Consider the following 10,016-nt stretch of genomic DNA (forward strand, 5'->3'; position numbering starts at 1 on the left):
TACTCACTTTATGTCTCTTCCACGATGTTATTTCTCTCTCCAACAATGTAGGTTACAATTACATTAGCATGACCAATTATGCAAATTAGGCGATGACGTCATTTAGCGACTTCTAGCGACTTTTAGGACAACCAATAGCGATTTTCCTTACTGAGGAGTTGGCAACACTGCTCCAGACCACCTCACCTGGTTCTTATCAGTTAGAGGTGAGAATCCATCCATTTCAGTGGGGTGCTGATCTGTTATTGGGGCCCATGTGGTCATAAACAGGGAAATATTGGTTCTCTCTGTGACATCATAAAGAGCTAAGAGTAGAAAAACCTCGCAGTCTGAAGCTGGGTTTTTAGCACAGTCTAAAGGTTGAATCAGAGTTATTTGTGAACACAGGCACACCGACTTCTTTCTTTGACACTTTGAAATGTTTGATTGTTGAATGTTCAGAGAAAGAGGACAGAAGTCAAATAAAGGCAGAAAAAGTTCATTTAAAAAACATGACAAGGAGAAAAAACATGAAGATGAACATGGAGAAAGAAACAGAAAACTGAGGATCAGAGAGTCTCTGACACGGAGAAAATGTGAGCACGGGTGGAGGGTGGAGTGGGGAGTTATTTTGTGCGTACCAGTCGGTGCAGTGAGTGAAATGTGAACTCTGCAGGGTGTGTGTGTGTGTGTGTGTGTGTGTGTGTGTGTGTGTGTGTGTGTGTGTGTGTGTAATTCGGCTGTTCTTCACTTTGTAAAATAGTTTTCTGGGATTCTTCATTTCAGTGGGTTTGGATCGGAGGAGGATGCTGAGCACACTCACAGGGACGTCTGTGTGAGTGTGAGCAGGGGAGGATCCTATTTCTCTTAAAGCCGGGTCAGCAACACAAAGATCAGCAGAGCTGAGAGTGAGAGGCACTGAGGAGGGAACGCACACACTTTTAAACAGGCACACAGACTCACACTAAGACAAGCGGCCTTTTGTACACAGTTGTTGATCCGTCTGACACGCAGACTCTTCGCTGGACTCTGGACCACTTGAGAATATTCCCCAGGACTCTATTTCTCCTCATGCACCTGCGGGGACTCTCAGCGCTCCAGGGGTCAGCACCCAGAGAGGGACCATGGCCCCGTGGACCACCCAGGATGGAGCTTCATGCAGCTCCGGAGAGAGGACAGGTTCCAGCGGCCGCTGCAGCCCACTGAGGAGAGCTCCTCTCTGGGTATGGCTGCTGCTGGGGGCTCTGGTGGTTCCTGGAGCCTGGAGCTTTCTGAACGAGGAGCAGGAGGAGCTGCTGGTGGAGCTTCACAACTACTTCAGAGGACAGGTTTCACCCAGCGCCTCGGCCATGATGCCTCTGGTAAGACCCTACAAGTCATCCCAAATAAGCATAAACAAAGGAGGGGAAGGTAATCCAGCACGTTGATCCTGATATCACCGTTTCCTCCTCGAGTGCAGACACAGAATATAAAAGCAGACACATCTATAAATATTTATGTCAGCACATTTAATCACTGTTTTTGCTTATTCATCACAAATAAGCAGAGACGTCTATACTCATAGTTATATTAGATATATATCAGCAGATTAGAGTAAAATAGTATGACGTCATGTTTTTAGGGCATGGAGCTGGACTCAACATCACCATTATGCTATGTTGGTGAGTCCAGGCTACAAGTAACTGTTTGGATCAGGAGCAGACCAAGTGTGATAGTGTTTGATTTAAAGCACAGCATTAAGAAATAAAGATTTTCATCCAGCTTTAGAGAACTCAATAAAATATATCTTTATCTCTGCTGACTTTGTGTGAGCATTAAACTAAGTCTAAATGCAGCATCTCTGTTTTCTGTAACTGAACTACTTTAAATACAGTTATAATACAGTTAGCCTGCAGCTACAGCAGGCTAACACATAACCTGCTTAGCTGAGAGTGATTCAGCTTTTTTTTGATTGAGTAACTTGTGGTTTTGAGCTGTGAATGTGTCATCACTCCGGGAGACGACAGTGGCTTCACTGATCATGAACCATTTATAGTGTTACATTTTTCATCTTTTTGACTCATCTTTATGTTGACGCCATCAGGAAATATATGCGATTGCGGGAAATGCAGCAACTTAGAAATACTTTGAATTTGGTTTAAAAACAGAACAGAAACGGTCGACTAATCATGTCAAACGGCGATGACGGAGCACAGCTGCAGATCTTTACTGTGTAACAGAAATTCACGCCTTCGTATCGCCATTATGATGACGCGCATTAGTGTGTAGACACAGCAAGAAGGTCCAGGATTGGTGTCCTGGGTGTTCATGTCAGTTTAACTGGTTTTTCTAAACTGGTCATAGGCGTGAATGTGAATGGTCTTTTCTGTGTGTTAGCACTGGTGTAACCCACCCCTCGCCCAGTTTCGGAGAAGAAGTTGAAGAAATGGATGGGTGTTGTTTTTTTCTTGTCTTCATGAATGATAGGAGGAAGCACCCCAGCAGTTACACCGAACATGGACATGAATCAAAGTAAAACAACTTCCACAGTGATCATTGTTTCAAACAGCAGCAGTTTGAACCAAGTCAAAAGCTCCAAACATCCATCTGTCCATTTGCTTCTCCTTAAGTCAAAATGTATCAGTTATTAACTCACAAAACAACTTGAACCATGGATATTATCAATCAGACCATAGCATCTGAGACACAGATCTTAGGAGGACCCCATTATTATGGCCAAAGCACGATGCTCTCTCTAAGCACCACAGCCTCACAGACCTGAGTGATGGTCTATGTTTGTAAATGGCGAATGCGCTGCTTCTTTTATAGCACTTTTCTACTCTTCTTGAGCATTCAAGGTGCTTTCTAACATTCAAACACATTCACAGCATCTTGCCCAAGGATACTTTTGCAGACTGCAGCCGGTTGGGATTAGGGATGGGTATCGTTTAACTTTTATCCGATACCAGTACCAAACCGGTACTTTCGAAACGGTTCTGGTGCTTAAACGGTGCTCAAACACGGTGCTTAAAGAATGGAAAACACAAAATTGGTCCAAAAACCTCTCATGTTCAGCTGTTTTTTTGTAAAGATAACAATGTTAGCCTTTTCTGCAGCTATGGGGCATATATGGTATCACTCTTGGCTGGAAGCAGCTTAAACAATGGAAAAACACAAACTTTGTCCAAAAACCTCTCATGTTCAACTGTTTTCCACTTTTTCTTTGGTCATTTTAGCCTTTTTGTCCAGGGTGAAGGGAGTATCTGCCATCAAACAAGAAGACAGCTGCATGTAGCTATGATGATGTTTGCTAGTTCACCTTACATGCATTAATGTAATAACGTGGTTAGCCTACTCACGTAAATTACACACAAACAACATTAAGCTACTCACGCAGAGAAGAACGGCTGCTGCTGCCATCATCATCCTCATCATTTCTGCTACAGTGGCAGGGCTAGGGGCCAGGACTCTCCTCTTCGGGTTTTTGGGGGATGTTGCCTAACTCCGGGTCCGATACAGGCACCACACCCGCAGTAGATGTGCTCGGTGTGAGGTCTCGCAGCAAGCTATCAAATACGGCACATTTCTCAGCTTTTAAAAAAACGCTATGCGTCGCCAGGTGTTTCATCAGATTTGAGGTGTTACCTCCTTTGACAGCATCACAGTATCAGCTTAAAGCACTTGTTGCAGCTGCTTGAGTTGCATCTTTTGCTGTGAAGTACAGCCAGACTTTAACCGCTTCACCTTGGGCATTTTAATCTGTAGCTCTGCTCTAAAAGAACGTACGTACCTGGACCCGCCTACTATCCTCGGAAACATAAAATTGATTGGCTAGAATCCAAAGTGTATCACAGCTCAGGGAATGTGCGCTGCTTTTCGGTCTGGTTACTACCGTTTATGTCAGAACTGGTGCCATAATGGCATCGGATACCGGTACCCATCCCTAGTTGGGATTGACCCTCCTGAGCCGGAGCCTCCTCCGTGCTTGATTAGGGCGTTTCCCGTGTATAGTTTGGTTATTCTGGTGCATATCAGCTGATGAGTTTTTAAATTTGTAGCTTTTTCCTGTGGTTTGATTTCTCTTCACACAGAGAAAACTCCAAGAATGTGTCACTGCAAACCACATAATGATGCTCAGAGTTGAACATGCAATCTCGCATACCTGGCATTTTCCCGGTGGGCAGGCGCAGTTTTGGACTAATGGGCCGGTTTGAAGCGATGCTGCACCATGGATGCCCAATCAAATCTCTTAACTGGCCCCTCCCCCACTAACTAACGGATAATGTGGAGAATTCACTCCTAACATTAATATTTATCTGAGCAGTTTTTAGGCGTAACCATGGTACCGAGTGCAAAGCACGCCTGAATGCGTTTAGCTCAAACCTGCAGCTTACACCTGGTCGTCGTCACACTGAGGCGGGATCACGTTCTCACCATAAACAAACGGCTTCTGCAAATCATTTGGAGCCGGAAGGAGTCGGCGTCCTCTAAGGGTGTCCGTGTGGCTGTTTGGGAGCGCGCCTGAGTGTCACAGCTGAGCTCAGATCTGCACAACAAACTGCACCAAAGGGGGAAAACAAACCAGAGTTTGATTTAAACTGAATACAAAGCACAGTTTTACAGTTATTCTAGCTTTCTGAGTGTTTCTGGAGTCTTTCACTCCTGCTGTGATCTCATTGTCACACCAGAGATTCTGAGCATCAGTTCGTGTTGTATTATTTGAGTTCTGGTTCCTGTTTAGTGTTTGTGGAGTTTGGGCGCACGTTTAGATGACCTTGCTGTTCGTACTAACCCTCGGTTCCTACTTTGAGTTTTGTGTCATTCCACCATCTGTTTTAACTTTCTTTTTTATACGTCGTCTCTCTTCTAGCTTTGTTTTCTGGCCCCTGCTTTAGTTTTACTTCCTGTCTGCAGCTTCTTGTCTGTGTTAATCGTGTTAAGCTGTGCCTCATTCCCCACCTGTGTCCTGTCGTCCAGTCTCTGTATATATAGCCTTTTCTTCTCTTTGTCCATTGTCAGTGTTTGTTGCTTCCCAGTGTTCTGCTCTCAGTGCTCTTCTGTGTTTTGGATTTCTGCTGGGTTCTGATTTTTAGACTTTGTTATCGGCCTCAATAAAGACTTGCCTTTCATTGTTAGAACTTCTTTTTGCCTGTGGCCAGCATTTAGGTCCAAACCTGTGTAGTCACCACAGTTCAGGACAAATAATTAACCCCGTGAAGCCCGCACCTCTATGAACTGTGGGTAATTTATTTAAACGAAGACTACAAAATGTTCTCAGATGGTCTGAAAATGTCTGCCAGGGAGCCTTCATGCATCTGAGCATCTGATGTCAGAACTGCCCAAAGCCAATCCAGACTTAAGAAATCTTAGGGAGGGCACTGCAGCTGCAGCACACTTCAGAAATGGACTGGACATATAATAAAATATTTTTTAAATGTTTTATTTGCACCAGGTAATAAATGTTTGTATTTTTCGCTGTAAAGCTGGATTTTAAACCCTGGGAGTTTATGGGCATCCTTTAGTGTTCACTTCCTTTTTCAGCCCCTCAGTTGCCAGTTCACTGCATTTAAAGTCATTTCCCCACAATTGTCTTTAAAGCATCAGCACTTATAACCAGTCTTATGTAAAGCACCCAAAGGTGTTCACGGCCTGCAGACAAGTGAGGACAACCTTTCACAGAAGATATAATGCGACAGCGTCCTGCGAGTCTCTGTGTCGTAACAGTTTAAACCTCCACAAAACTGCTGTTGGGTGGAGGTAGTTTACAGATGTTTGACCACCCAGTCAGTCTTTTCCCAGTCACAGGGATCAGGTCTCCAGTTTTCTGAACCTCGCCTGACTCTGAGCTTCATCCTGAGTAATCCAGAGACCTGAAGACAACACAGACTGACCATTGTGTTCAGAAAGAGATGCTGCTGTTGAGTTTCACTAATCTAATTGTGTTGCATCAGCAGCAACAAGCATCCACTGAGCCTCGTGTAAAAGGCTGAACTGAAATCTCTAAAATTAATCTGCTGCTAAAAAAAAGACGAATGAGACGAATAAAACTGAAGGGACGAGCTGTGTTTTCAGTCTTTAATACTGTTAATTCCTCTCCATATGTGCATGAAACTCTACTTTTACTTTGAAACGCGTCTGATTTCTCCGGTTAGAAAATGAAACAGAGCAAATAAGACGATTCTGCTCGTTCTCATCACGGTCCGCAATTTATCTTCATCGTTTCCAGCTGTGAGCGGCTCTTGGAGTTCTTGAATTATGGGATATCAGGGTTCATCGGAGCCGAAAGCAAATTCAGTTTGAGTTTACGTGACATTGTTTTAAAAGGCTCTGGGTGATTATTGGGCGACGTTGGGATCAAAGGCTGCAGTAAAAAAGAGGAAGAGGAACATGTGACGGATAAAAAGTGACTGGCCGGATGTCTGTTTACTGTCCAGAATAGACCTGATCCTCATTTCCTAATATTCTCAGTTCTTGTTCTGTTGTCTGCTTTTTCTTCTTCTTCTCTCTGCCGAACGTTCCCCCGAGCACCAGTGCATATGTAATCTCTGGCACTGTTTGTTGGATCCGTCTTCTAGCTTTGTCTTGTTCTAATTATCCTTGTTTGTATCTGTGTTTTGTGTCCCGTGTTTTCACGACGAACACACCAAGGCTGTCCCGAACACCATTTTCTGAACTCTGGTAATCAGCAGCAAACGTTTCTCCCAGTGGAGGTGGGGCTGGGATTCTCACCTCATTATTGTCTGATGAAATCATGCATACGGTAAACACGATGCTCCATGATCACCCAGAAAGAAAGTGCACAAACGGCATGAAACAGAAGAAAGGGAGAGGTCCCTCACTCTGATCCTCACCAAGCATGATGACACTGCTGTGAGTGACAAAGACACCAGGCTGAGATGATAAATAGATCCATATTTTAAAAAGGTGTGGTCTCTAATGACCTTGACCAGAAAAGCCAGTCGTGTACTGTTTGATAAATAAATACTGGAGCATTAAAATGATCAGTCTCCAGTTTTTCTTCTCCAGCCACTGAGTGGAAGGACAGCTGACAGCAGACCCCAAGAAGACGCTCGTTAGATATCAGCTAAACAATCACAAAGCCTGTCACAACAGCACACTGGTCAGTTGGCCAGAGAAACACACTGTCTGTGTTATGAATGTGTCAGTGATTCGATTTAAAAAGGCTCGAGGACACAGAAACACATCTTTACCCTGCAAAGAGAAACCGGAGAATTTAGTAACAGCAATATTTAAAGCTGAATATATAAACTTAAGATGACATCATGTTATCAGATGAGAAGATGAAGATGCTAAAAAACATGTTTGCAAATGCAGGTGAAGCGATGATCACTCAACTATAGTGATACAGCAAACCAGTGAGTTTGACTCTGTTTTCTTATTTATAGAAGCACAAATTAACATTTTAGTTTATTGATAGTCTGATAGCATCAATGAAGGATTAATAAAAAAGCATGATTATCACAGTTCAGAGTGTATGTGAGAGCTTTCTGTCTGTGCATCAGATTAAAGCTGTGCGATGGTTTGTGCTGAAGCTTCGGGCTGGCTGCTTGTTTTGCTTTGCTCACTGGACCAGAGACGAGCTGGAGGAAGTCTGACTCGATTTGGAGACGTTACAGTGACGGATGCACCTCTGAGTCTCTGAGGGAATTTTAGGATCAAAGTGTTCAGCTGTGTTTGACAAACAGCTGGGATCTTTATTAAATATCCTTCACATTAAAATCATAACTGCTTCCATATTTTTCACTTTGTAATTTGATCATAACAGGACAGATAAGTCGTGTAACAGCAGAAACATGTCCAGCTGTTGAGAGGATCTATTGCTGACATGACCTGACATGTTGTATTTCAGGTTAGTTTTTCATAATTCAAAGAAAATACGTCTTTCAGCACCTATAAAAGAGCGAGACCACCTTTTATCAAACGATAAAACACATCACCGTTTGTTCCACTGTTGCACTTTTTGGCTCTGGAGACAATGTTAGTCATTTTGATTCTGCTGGAAACATATCGACTACATACATCATTTGCATAATCAATGCCACAGGAAGCTCTTTGGCTTTTTTCTGGAGTAAAAATATGAAACCACCAGTGTCAGAAGAGCTCTATAAAGTGAGTAAACACCAAGCAGCAAGAATATTTATATTTTTGTTTCCTTCATTATTCAAAAATAGTTTTTTTTGTCTTTTATGTGAATCTGTTTTTATCAAAGGTTCATTTGACTACAAACACAGACAAGGAGCTTTTCACTGGTCCTTGGTTTTTTCAGATAGCAAACTTAAATTTGTGGATTTTTGGCCTCTGCTCTTCTGAAAATAATCCAGCAGGATTGAGTGTTTGTGAAATCCAGCTTTTGAACAGTTTAACATGAGGTCTGACTCTGAGTCATGTCATGTTACCTCAGTTAAACTGACATTGGGAGTCCCAGTAGGTCGGTTCCTTGGAATTGTTAGTCTCCCCCTTTTACTGGCTCCACTTACAATCAGTTGGTTTTAGTTATGTGCAAAGGAGAAAAACAGTCTACAGTGTGGACGTGAACGTTACTTATATTTTATTTCACAAAAAGACGAGAGTGTGACGGTAAAGTGCAAACCGTGTCCAGAGGAGAAACAGCTGCATTGTACTGCTAACAGAGCTCTTTGTAAACATCTGCATAGACAGCATGCTAATGCTTAGCTAGCCCAGTGACCCAGCAGCCTGACCCTCAGCGCTCAGCCTCCAGTTCGACCTGTTCATGTTTATCAGTAGAGTCACTGCGGTGACCACCTTGAAGTCTCTTTGTGCTTGATTTCATCTTTGCTTTGTGCTGTTGCATTTACCTTCATACCTAAATAAGAAAACACTGTCTGTGTCATTATTATCGGGTTTGTGTGGGACTGCAGTCTGTAGGTTGATATCTTCAGATTAATTATCAAAGCATTTCAGGTCATTTTACAGCCGTTCTTCTCTGAGACTTAAGAAAACTGTCCTGTGTAATATATATAATACATAGTGACAACACAACAAAGAGAAGAACTACTTCCAACATGCACAAACGTTCGACCACAGCATGTAATTGATCCTGATGTCTTTGATATGCTGCTCATTGATGGTGGTGACTCCTAAAGCAGAGCGAATCAGAAGCAGATAATCGATAAGGATATTGAATCGCTAAATTCTTATCGTCCCATCTCTCGATGAAACCTTTTGTGCCTGAGAGCGAACTGAAGACTCTGCTCCCCACACGGACGCTCAGACCTCTGACTGCCAAATGGCAGCATCATGCAGGACACCCGCCTGACAAACATCAGCCTGTCAAAGTTTGGGTCACATGTTAACCACAAGCAATTAAACCTCTGAAGCCCATAAACCAGAAGAAAGGATTAGTCCGTTTTCCACCACAGGAACGTCAATGTGTGGTTCCACTGTGGAAATCTCCTCAGCAGGGCTGCTGTTAGGATGGTTTCAGTGGAGAGAGTGATGTAGAAAAACTCCAGCGAGCGGGACGATAGATTAAACTGAGAATCACAATAAGTGCAATTTTTAAAGATCCAGCCGCCCCGGGAGAACAAATGAGATGAAAAATAAATGCATCAGCGAGGTGATGTAGGGACTTTGGTGCTTCATTATGTCACTGATGAAGTCCACAGAGTCCACAGGTGATCCTTTTGGTTTAGTGTGGACCAGCAGGGATCAGAATCAGCGCCTCCAAAACTGAGGCCACGGCGTTCACCTAGAACAGAACGGATGGTTCGATGCAGCGTCGGCAGTGATGCTGCATGTAATCTCCCTGACTCTGGACTCTCGGCTGGCCTGGGGGGGTCGTCTCTGCGTCCCCCTGGAGGAGCTGAAGGATGTTGCCGAGCATCTCTGAGGCTAGACTGCTGTCAGTGACTCTGCGCGATCACACATCTGCAGACCGAGATGAAAAACTGAGACGTAACCTGCTTTTATATCAAGTCTTCACTGTAAAAACAGCTGCCAGATGTCTGACGGAGTCTTTTATTTCTCTGATAAACGTTTGAGTGCTCGTGATGGACACACTAACGTGTTTGAGGGAC

At 43.5% G+C, this 10,016-nt stretch overlaps 1 pseudogene across 1 annotated transcript in view; it reads left to right on the forward strand.

Annotated features, from left to right (window-relative positions):
• The first annotated feature begins 622 nt into the window (after positions 1-622).
• Positions 623-10,016, forward strand: part of LOC146494035 (uncharacterized) — a 23,420-nt pseudogene continuing 14,026 nt past the window's right edge. The window contains exon 1 of the transcript XR_014871594.1: positions 623-1,340. The product of XR_014871594.1 is annotated as an uncharacterized LOC146494035 (transcript). The remainder of the gene's footprint in view (positions 1,341-10,016) is intronic.

This window comes from Neolamprologus multifasciatus, chromosome 20 (assembly GCF_963576455.1).
Source record: "Neolamprologus multifasciatus chromosome 20, fNeoMul1.2, whole genome shotgun sequence".
Classification (NCBI taxonomy): Eukaryota; Metazoa; Chordata; class Actinopteri; order Cichliformes; family Cichlidae; genus Neolamprologus; species Neolamprologus multifasciatus.